We start from the raw sequence: 11,588 nt of genomic DNA on the forward strand, positions 1-11,588 counted from the left end.
ACCCTTTTTTAATTGACTCGTTCTGACCCGTGGCCCTAATCCACCAGACCCGACCGTTGCCAGTCCAACTTGTGTCACTTCCTCGTTATACGACCAACAAATATATCTTATCTAAGAAAACAATAGCGATTCTCTCCGCCTGTTTTCCGACAATTGTGTATTTCGCCAACTGTGAATGTTGAAACCAAAATGTAGTAAACAATTCACACCATAATCAACAAAGTGGCAAACCATTAATGAAACAAGAATCTACAAACTGAACAGGATAAAGAGATTCAATGTAATTTCTAACAAATTGAATCTATAAATTAAAAAAACAAGAATAAATAAAAAAAATAAAATTGGAACACCATTGTCCACCATTTATTCTATGCGACTAGCATGGTAACCGATACGGACTCGAGGATTAAAACGACACGACGATGGCGCGTGTGTTCCAATCGTTATTTATTTTGTCGGTTTGAACAGATATCAAGAACACGAAAGAAATAAACAAACACACACAACTTAAGAAAATTCGTGTTATTATAATGGTATATTGGTTTTTATTAGTCCCAACTATCTTCTTTTGGTCGGTCTCGGTCCAACCTAACGAATTGACTGCTGACGGTCCCAACTTTTAACGTATTTGTTCTCAGTGGTCCGCAACTAACGAAATCCTAACACCGTTATTGCAGGTCGCCGGAAAAATGTTTTTGGTCGGAAAAGCCATATTTTTTTCCTGAAAACACCACCCGAACACCGCCAATTCACTCACCACCAACCAACCACCACCACCACCACTTGAGCACCACCAACCGTTTCCAATGATGGTTCTAAGGTTCCGACGACCTCAATAATTGGGGCTTTTACTAGAAAAAAGTCCCTAAATGTCCAATACAAAGTTACAAAGATGTTTGAGACAAAAATGCTGAGTTTTCCGGAAAAAGATGTGAGTTTTCCGGCCAAAAACGTTTTTCCGGTGACCTGCAACTAACGACGTTAGGATTCTGTTAGTCGCGGACCGTTGGGAACATAAACGTTAAAAGTTGGGACCGTCAGTAGCCAATTCGTTAGTTGAGACCGACAACGACCAAAATGCGATAGTTGAGATTAATAAAAACCAATATACCTACTCAACTAGCCTAAATCATGAATTCATGTCCAAAAGTTTTATACAAATTGCAACTGAATTTATTACTTAGAACTTTGTAAAAGAATAATCAAAATCAATCTTTATTACAATTTCAAAAGAAGGTGAGTGTTAATAATTAACAAAAGCTCATAACAAATATACAGTTGCAGAAGAGCAGCAAGTAACTCACAAAAATAAAAACCAAGAACAACAAAACCTTCCCAATCACAATATCAAACCTTCTTTCACAAGTTGCTCCAAGAACAATGCGACTTCGCTCATCGACGGTCTCTCACACGGATTCTCCCAAACCGTCACCTCCGCCATATCAGCCAGCTTCAGCAACGGGACCACTACCCGTGGCAGCACCACACCCCGGTCAATAATCGCAGCCGCCCTCCCTTGTTTAATCAATGGCACGGCCCATTCAACGATGTTTTCGGGCGTGCAGTCACGGTCTATTGCTTTTCGTCCACTAAGTAGTTCTAACAACACAATACCAAAATTATAAACATCATCTCTCATGTCTAGTATCCCATCACCATCATTTCTCAATAGTCCAAAATCTGACAGTCTAGCACACCAGTCAGCATCTAGTAATATATTCGAACTCTTAACGTCACGATGCGCGATGGGCGGATTGTTTTCCGCGTGGAGAAACTCCAGCCCCTTTGCAGCCTGCATCGCGATCCTTAACCGCAAATGCCAGTTCAACGGGGATAACCCGCCTTGTAAATGATCATGAAGTGTCCCATGAGGCATTAACTCATAAACCAACAATCTTTCACCCATTTCAGCACAATATCCCAATAAGTTAACCACATTAGTATGCCTCACACTGCATAATATCTCAAGCTCCATTTCAAACTCTCTACTATTCGTGTGAATAATCGTCGCTGCGTTCGCGCGTTTCACCGCCACGTGGCGACCGTCCGCCAACACGGCTTTGTAAACGAACCCGTAACTCCCTCGACCGAGCTCGTTAAATTCTTTAAACCCGTTTGTCGCGTCCTTAAGCTCCGAGGGACGGAACACTTGAGCTAGACCGGGACATGGCGCAACCGAGACCGCAGACGGTATAACGTCCGGTGCGTCGGTTTCTTTCTCCCCGGGCTTACCGATACAAGACGAAAACTGTTTCTTTTGTTTACCTTTCGACGGGAAGAAACGAAGCGAAAGGCATAATAATATTAATATCAACAAGAACCCGAGAATCGATGATCCGATTATTATTATCAGTCTATGCAACTGACTTAACCTGTGATCTTGATGACTGTGAGAAGATTTCATATTGCAGATATCCCAACAAGAACTATTTTGACAAAGCGAGCATTCGGTGCATACTCGATCCGCATTCTCAGTACACGAGCTCGATGGGAAGAACCCGACCGAGCAATTAAACCCGCAAGGTGAACAAATGCTCAGATCTTTCCTAACACACAAACTAGTCAAGTCCGGCTCGTGAAGCAGACTCGCATTAAACGCAAACATCCCGGGACCACAAGATCCCGGGGTGCATAAACCCGGGCTGCATAGCTGCAATGGTGGATCTATATCATCTATATCATTTAATGAAGTAGCATTAGCCACCCAACAATCAAGTACCAAATCATCTTCTCTTATCCCACACATTATCGAATCAGACGACGCAATCGCTAAAAACCCCGAATCTCTCGGGATTGACGACGAATTAACCCGCCCCCAGCACTCGTTACCGTGATCATCTGTTCGGATCCCACAATAATGTTGGTCACCTGTTGCTAAAGACACAAATGATGTCCCATCAGGAGGACTTAAATAACCCAAACCCGAAAAACCCAAACCAGTACCAGTACCGGTATCAGTATCTAAATCCTTCCAACATTTAACCTCACCCGAGGACTCCAAAACCCCGCAAACCGAATTTTTACCCGATGCAAGAGAAATAAACCGATCCGATGAATTCGAAACAAGACCGGATAGACCCGAAGCATTCGGGCCCCAGCATTTGATGATCCCAGTATCATAAACGGTCCCACAACTAAACCCATCACCAGACACAACTCTCTTAAACATAACCGAGCTAGTTTCTTGATTATAATACAACCCGCTTTGTTTCGAACTTAACCCGCTTGGTGTCGAAACAATATCCCAACAATCAACCAAACCCGAATCGGTATCCGAATAATAAGACCCTCTGATACCACAAACATGATCTTTACCAGAACCAATGTATGAATAAGAAGTGGTTTGGTACATTTGAGGTACAAGATTTGAACTATCACCATTTGAGTTCCAACACGAGACGTATGATGTGTTGACTAATATCCCACACATGAAATCATAGCCTCCATTGAGTGCAGCCAATGGAGGCACATCAATGGCAAAAACCGAGGAACTCGAACTACTACTGGTATTAGAGGAGTAGTTCGAGTTACTCGTGTTTTTGCTGCCCAGCAAAAGACTTCTTGTTTGCCACTTGCGTCAATGGCACAGAAGAAGTCATTTGGGCCGAATACGGCGGATATGGGGCCCATGGATCCGAAGCCATATGTGAAAGTGAATGATGAGATGAAGAACAGAAGAGAGAACGTGTTGTGGGTATTCATGGGATTATTATGGAAAGAGTGAAAGCTTCAACTTTCATGAAGAAGAAGATGATGATAATGATGATTGTGATGGTGATGCAGGATGGAACATGGGTGTTGGCATGTTGTGACTTATAAATATATTTATATATATATATATATATATATATATATATATATATTTGGGAGAGATATTTTGAGAAACATGTTGAGTTGTAAGAACTTTAAGAACTCAAATTTGGACAACACATTTAATTAAATAACATGAAATATGTGGCTGAGATTAAATGTAATTAAAAAGTGAAGCAGAAGAGAGAGTAAGTATTTTTGATAATTACACAAATTTAACTGTTAGTTACACATGTGTAATAATTCGATTCGGTGTGTAAAAAAATACCGTAATTTTTTGTACATCACTTACACTTACGTATTACACATGTATAAAAAAAATTCCAAAAAAAAAATTGTTACGTTGAGTTCTTTCGAGTTCTTAAAACTCAAAGCGGTTATAAAAAAATCAATTATATATATATACATACATATATATATATATATATATATATATATATATATATATATATATATATATATATATATATATATATATATATATATATGGTAAAGATTCTAAGAGAACCCTTTGCAAATTGAGAACTTTGAGAACCATTTTGAACCACTAAAAACACCTTTAAAAAAATATTTAAAAAAATCATAAAACAAAAAATAATAAAAATTTTAAAAAAGTAAAAAAAACAAAAATCTTATATTTCATTCCGGTTTCATTAAAAAAAATAAAAAAACATCGTATTATACACATATGTATAATTTTATATAATATTTGGTTACGTAATATACACATATGTAAAGTATCATTTATCTTAAATTATACACATGTGAACAAAAAAAACATGTAAATATACATATATGTATATATTATACATATGTGTATATAATTTAGCTAAACCAAGTTTTTTTTTTATTTGAAACCGGGATGATAAAATAAGAATTTTGGTTTTTATACTTTTTTTATTTTTGTGTTTTTTTTTATTGTATGATTTTTTTTTATTTTTGGGTTTTTTGTGGTCCAAATTGGTTCTTATAGTTTTCAATTTCAAAAAGGTTCTCTCGTGATCCTGATCCTATATATATATATATAAGGTAAAAGGTTTTAAGAATTTTATATATTACAATTTCGTCTGATTTTATGCAGTGACTGTTGTACTGTGTGTTTATAGTGTTTGTACTTTGAATTTCTCATCTTCGTTTGCCAAATGTCCTTGCACTTGCTACGTGTATGTCTTCAATATTTCAGTAGCTTCTGTATTCTCACCACGTCATTTTTTCGTCTTATGTAATCCATCGACTCCCGGTGGCAGTGGTTTTATCCGACGAATGATCATTACCGGCCGTCTATGGTGGCGGCTCTATTATTTCTCTCTACTTGGGGAGGTGTCGTGTCTCTTATTTCTCTGTACTCGGATTGAAGTTCTTCTTTCGGATTGGGAACCGTGGGTGGCGGGGGCAAGCAACCGGAGAAGAAGATCAAGACGTGGTTCGTTCATCTCGAAAATCCGTGGAAACATCGTCATGGATCAGGTCAGATTCATTTCGTGCTTCGACAAGTGGTGTCTCAAATTATTCCCAAAGGTTCGTTTTAGTTATCTGCAAAGTCTTATTTTGCTCTTTTTGTAATTATTGGATACCTAATTTGACAGAATGATATGTTAGGGCTGTGATTTACTTTTCAATGTTGGTGATATCTGTTATTATTTTTTGTTGTAGCTCATTGACTAGCTATTGCCGACGACTATCATTGTCGGGTTATGATCGGAACCATAGGTGGTGGTGGATTGGTTGTGGGCAGTTGTCTATTGTGGTTGATGATTAGCGGTGCTCAAACGTTGTTCGACGTCTATGTGTTCAGAAAACTATATGGCCTTGGGATTTTGGCTGTTATCTAAATGATGGTGAGTGTAGGGATTTTTTTCGTATATGGACTTGATAGCTTTTTCGTTGCTAAACCCTGTCCTTTTTTGGGTGTTCAAGGCTATGATTATGGGCCTCGGCTCATGTGAGCCGTGATTTTGTTCGCTACGGATTGGGATATGATGATGGGTCTTGCCTGAAGAATTAATCTTGATAAAGGTTTAAAGTTTAAAGAGTTTGAGTTTGAGTCGGTTTAGTTTATTTAATTAGTAGTAAGTTTTGGTTATTAATTTATTTAGTTTCCTAGTTTGAGTCTAATTAGGTTTCTTGGTGAGCAAGTTAAGGTTTTAGTATAAATAGATGGTTTAGGGTTATTGTATTTTGTGTGGTTTTCATTCTTAATAATATTGAAAGAGTCGTGAGGAGTTCTCACAAAATATCGGTGTTGTTCGTGTTGCTCGATCCAATTAAGTCCAACATTGCCTCATCTGAGCCACGATTTTATTTGCTATGCGCGTTAACGCTTTGTCGTTTATTCTTGTGAAGAGGTAGGTCCCAGCAGAGCCCAGTTGGACCCGCAAGACTCACCTTGAACAGGGACGTCTGCGCAACGACCAACTGCTCCCGCAGGACCCACCATGCTCAGAGAAAACCTTACGCGCAGTACGCCAGCTGTACCCGCAGGGAAAGCCTCCCAATGGTGAAGTACCCCGCCTGTTCCCGCAGTTGCGGATACAAGCCATCACGGAAGGCTACCCGCACTAACAGCAAGGCTGCACGCACAAGGCACTAGCTACTTCAGTAGTCACATGAAGGAATGAGCAAGGCGGGAATACTCCCGCCTAAATGAGCCAGTCCGAATGCTTCTGGAAGATCTTTTGTACTATACCTACTAAGGTATGGGCAGAACAGACGATCTGACCAGAACAGCCCATGAACCAATCACAGGGTGACAGCTCACCGACAACAGTACGAGGAGGAGCACCCTCTAGTACTGTTTGTCATTATTAGCCGCTGCCTACTCACCAACCCTTACTATGGGACGTGCGCAGCCTACAGTTGGTGGAACAGTGCATAGCCGGCAGTAAAGGAACAGTGTACAGCCGACCTTGTTACTGTCGGCCGTAGTCTATCCACCAACCAGCATGGCCTGTGCGTAGTCCACTGTTGGTAGAACAGGAAAACTATTCAGTCGGCTGTACCTTCTAGGAAACCTACCTTCGGCTATAAATACTCCAACACCTTGGAATGGTAAGGACATCATCTGATATCTCATTATCTTATCTAGCAATCTCTTAATATACACTTATATTCAGAGCAATCTAGTCTGATTCTCACGCCGGAGGGTGGTCACAAGGAGGAACCCCCCCCTTTTCAGTGACGAGCTTACGGTGTCTGTTTTGCAGGTCACCTGAAGAACAACCTTCTCTGCTGGACCTCATACTCGTGGGAAACATTACTTAACCCCCAGATTATCCATAATCTGCCCCGGGTCACTTAGTGTTTCTTCATTGGCGCCATCCGTGCATAAAAGCTAGAACTAATTCTTAGTTTTTTCAAAATTTCTGAAGAAATGGTTAACGTTACTCCGGTCCCAAGGCCAGTAAGTGACCAAGAAACCCCGGTGACCACAACCCCAGCAACTGGGAACACCGGCGGTTATACAAATTTTACGAACACTACCCCGGTTACCCAAGCCGGGGCAAGTGCAGTAAACAATATTCCACTAGGGTTCACTGATGCCCAATTGGAAAAACGAACGAGGGTCCCTCGCCAAACACTAGATCAAGTTAAGGCGTGGGCCGAAGCACGTCAGAAAGAGTTCCAAGCTGAGTTGGATGAACGCTTGCGTTCAGTTCAACAGGCTGACGAATTCGGCAGTACTCGCCAACATCTCAATATGAACAGTGAGTGCGAGTACTCAGACGATGAGCGGGAAGAATCCGATACCGACGCAAACCCACGCCATAAGGCAAAAGGGAAGTGTAAGGAAACGGACTTCCAACCGAAAAGGAATTTTGGGGAAGCCTTTAAACCAACGAATGCGGAGAGAAACTCGCGTGACTTCTCCAAAACCTTTAGACCAACTGCTACAAATGCAGGAAAGTCAAAGTTCGCAAGGGACATTGCGGAAGCAATCGCCCCGAGAAGTGCCAAACAAATGTCCAACATTGGCACTTATGATGGTCTATCCGACCCAGACGACCACTTGAACAGATTCATTGCGGGGGCAACCGTCAGTAACTGGACGAAACCCACGTGGTGTTATATGTTCCAGATGACTCTGGTTGGAGCGGCCAGGGCATGGTTCGATCGTTTACCGGTCCACCACATATATGATTGGGCGGACTTTCAAAACAAGTTCAGCCAACACTTCAGCCAACAAAGGAAATATACTGAAGAACAGTGGACGATCCTCAACTGCGTCAGAGAGGAGGATGAATCTTTACTAGACTTCATCACTCGCTTCAACTCCAAAAAGCTAAGTCTGGGCAACATAAGTGAAGATCTTGTTCGCGCCGCTTTCATCCAGGGCGCCGAATACCCAGAGCTTATCCGCACATTGACGGGTAAGGACGGCATGCCATCCACATGGGATGCCATCATGACGGCGGTCAAGCGCTTTGCCGAGACGGAGAAGCAACTGGGAAGGGATCTTCCCCAGAGTACACACCTCTACACGCAAAGGACTAGAGAAAACAATGTTCGAATCGCCCGGCAGAACAAAAAGAGGAAGCTAGGTATTTGGCAGTCAAGGGTAAACTTTGACACCTCATCCAGCTCTCACCCTCTTGTTGGCGGAAGAAATAGCACACACCCTTCAAGCCAAAAACACCGGTGGACGCCACTCACCAAAAGCGTCACGGAGATATTTGCCACTGAAAAGCTACCATGGCCAAAAGCTCCAATGATCCGGCAGCGACCTAATGCGGATCAGAGCAAATCCTGTGACTTCCACGGGACAAAAGGTCATAGTACGGAAGAGTGTACATCCTTGAAGGATGTTGTTGAAGCATTCGTCAAGGATGGAAGACTGGCACACCTGGTGGCATCAATCAAGAAGGGAGGAAGGAACGATAACCGGTACCGAGGCAACGGACGAAAGCCCGTTGACATCAGCATCAACATGGTTCATGGTAATATCAGAGAAAGAAAAAGGCTAACGACAGAACCATGCGCGTGGAAGGAAGCCGAGGTGCGCTTCCCGCGAGTGCCAGGAGGACCCAGCAAAGAAGGCCCTATCGTCATCAAAAGCCAGCTGGGGCACTACATCACTTCTCGCACTCTTGCTGACAACGGCGCCTCGTCAACGGTGATGTACAGGCAGTTTTTCGACAAGCTAGATGACGAAGGCAAGGAACGCCTGGAAACGATCTGCGCCTCGATGGAAGGGTTCGATGGCAGCACAAACACCCCCCTGGGTATCCTATCTTTCCCCGTCACTCTTACGGACGGGAATCATTCACGCACAGAAGACGTGGATTTTGTCGTAATGAGGAAGCCACACCACACATACGACATTCTCTTCGGAAGAGACGGGATGGCAAGATTCAATGCCGTGGTATCCTCAGTCCACGGCATGATGGGATGGCCAACAGCTGAGGGTGTAGCGATGATCACCGGCATTCCCCAGGTATGCATCGCATCTGTCTCATCTAAACCCAAACCAAAGATGGCTAAACCAACCATCACCGAACCAGAAAAATGGGCCTTCAACGGCAAATACCCTGACCAGGCCGTTTCCATTGGTCCAACAGTTGTTGATCCCACACGCACCTTACTCAAGCGCTTATTACAAAAAAACGCTGACATCTTCGCGTGGACACCAGCTGACATGACTGGTGTACCCCGAAGTAAGGCAGAGCATAAGCTCAAATGCGATCCGGCTGTTACGCCAATCGTACAAAAGCGCAGAGTAATGGGGCCAGAACAAACTAACGCGTATAGAACCCAAATCAAGGAACTCCTTGACGCAGGCATCGTACGCGTTAGTAGATATCAAACTTGGGTTGCAAATCCCGTTATGGTACCGAAGAATAACAAACAATGGCGCATGTGCATAGATTTCAAGGACTTGAACAAAGCATGCCCCAAAGATTGTTATCCGTTACCCGAAATTGATCTTAAGGTGGATTCGTTGGCACCGTTTCACCTTAAATGCTTCCTGGACGCGTATAAGGGGTACCATCAAATCCACATGGCCGTTGATGATCAGGACAGAACCGCTTTTCGGACGCCCGATGGCACATTTTGTTACCAAATGATGCCATTCGGACTTAAGAATGCCGGGTCCACATACCAACGCCTGATGGACAACCAGTTTCATGCCCAAATTGGGAGGAACTTAGAAGTCTACATGGATGACTTGGTCATCAAAAGCCCTGACGCAGAAGCGATGTTGAAAGACATCGAAGAAACTTTCAACACGCTCAGAAAGATAAACATGAAGCTCAACCCGAGCAAGTGTGCCTTTGGAATGGAAGAAAGGAAGTTCTTGGGGGTCATCGTCACTAAAGATGGCTTCAGAGCGAACCCTGAAAAGGTCGAAGCCATTATCAAAATGGAATCACCTACTACCATCAAACAGGCCCAGACACTGAATGGACGACTAGTGGCACTTAATCGCTTTTTGGCAAACCACGCGGATAAGTCGTTTCCTTTCGTGTCAACGTTGAGAAACTGTTTAAAGAAAACGCACTTCCGCTGGACTCCAGAAGCGGAAGCAGCTTTTCAGGAGATTCGGTCACGCTTGATCGAACTCCCAACGCTCACAGCACCAAAAGCGGGAGAGGAGTTAATCCTATACCTTTCCGCAACAGATAGAGCAACCGGGGCAGTCCTGCTAGTAGAGCGAAAAGGCATCCAGATGCCAATCTATTATGTCAGTCGTATCCTAACAGACGTAGAAACCCGGTACTCTACCCTCGAAAAATTAGTCTTAGCACTTATACACGCTTCACGCAGGTTAAGACGATATTTCTAGGGTCACCCAATCACCATTCTCTCCAACTTCAAACTTGCAAACGTTCTAGGCAAACCCGAGTTATCGGGACGCCTAGCCAAATGGGCAATCGAGTTGGGGGAGTACGCGATAAAGTATAAGCCAAGACCAGCCATAAAAGGCCAGGTTCTGGCCGACTTTATAGCGGAAGTGCCTGCATCGCGGGAAAAAGAGTGCCAGGAAGAGGCTCAACCCTCTCCAGCACAAGACATCAATGATGTCTGGCGACTCTACACTGATGGAGCAGCCAGTAACGAGGGTTCAGGCGCAGGGCTGAAACTAACTAACCCAGCAGGCCAAGAATACACTTACGCTATTCGACTGGATTTCCTAAGTACGAATAACGAAGCCGAGTATGAGGCATTCTTGGCTGGGCTGAGAATTGCGCGTAAGATGGGAGTGAAACACTTGGAAGCCCACGTGGATTCCATGTTAGTAGCCAACCAAATCAACGGGACGTACACGGCCGTGAATGACACAATGACCCTGTACCTCGCACAAGCAAAATCCCTTATGCGCGATTTCAACGACTGCAAAGTCATACACGTCAAGCGAAGTGAAAACAAATCTGCGGATGCGTTAAGCAAGCTTGCATCATTAGCCTTCACCCACTTAGGAAAGGAAATCCGCATTGAACTCCTCGAGACACCTTCGGTCCCGCACAAGCAAATTTGTGTCATCCAAACCGGCACAGAAACATGGATGACACCAATAATAAAATACCTTGCGGCGGGTACACTACCCGAGTCAAAAACACAGGCAAGAAAACTACGCTGTAAAGCACTGAATTATCAACTCATCGATGACATCCTTTACAGACGTAACTTTCTTGGCCCACTCTTAAGATGCGTGGACAACCAAGATGCTGACTACCTCCTAAGGGAAGTACACGAAGGCATCTGTGGAGTACACGCAGGTCCCCGCGCTGTTGTAGCTAAGCTAAACAACGCGGGATACTTTTGGCCGGGGATGCATACGG

The 11,588-nt window shown here is 43.5% G+C and overlaps 1 pseudogene; it reads right to left on the minus strand.

The window, feature by feature from the left end:
* Positions 1-1,147: 1,147 nt before the first annotated feature.
* Positions 1,148-3,702, minus strand: LOC143605432 (serine/threonine-protein kinase-like protein CCR1 pseudogene; annotated as a pseudogene).
* Positions 3,703-11,588: the final 7,886 nt, after the last annotated feature.

Source organism: Bidens hawaiensis, unplaced genomic scaffold, assembly GCF_021521415.1.
Source record: "Bidens hawaiensis isolate Kalapana, Puna unplaced genomic scaffold, B.hawaiensis_p1.1 tig00002123_1, whole genome shotgun sequence".
Taxonomy (NCBI): Eukaryota; Viridiplantae; Streptophyta; class Magnoliopsida; order Asterales; family Asteraceae; genus Bidens; species Bidens hawaiensis.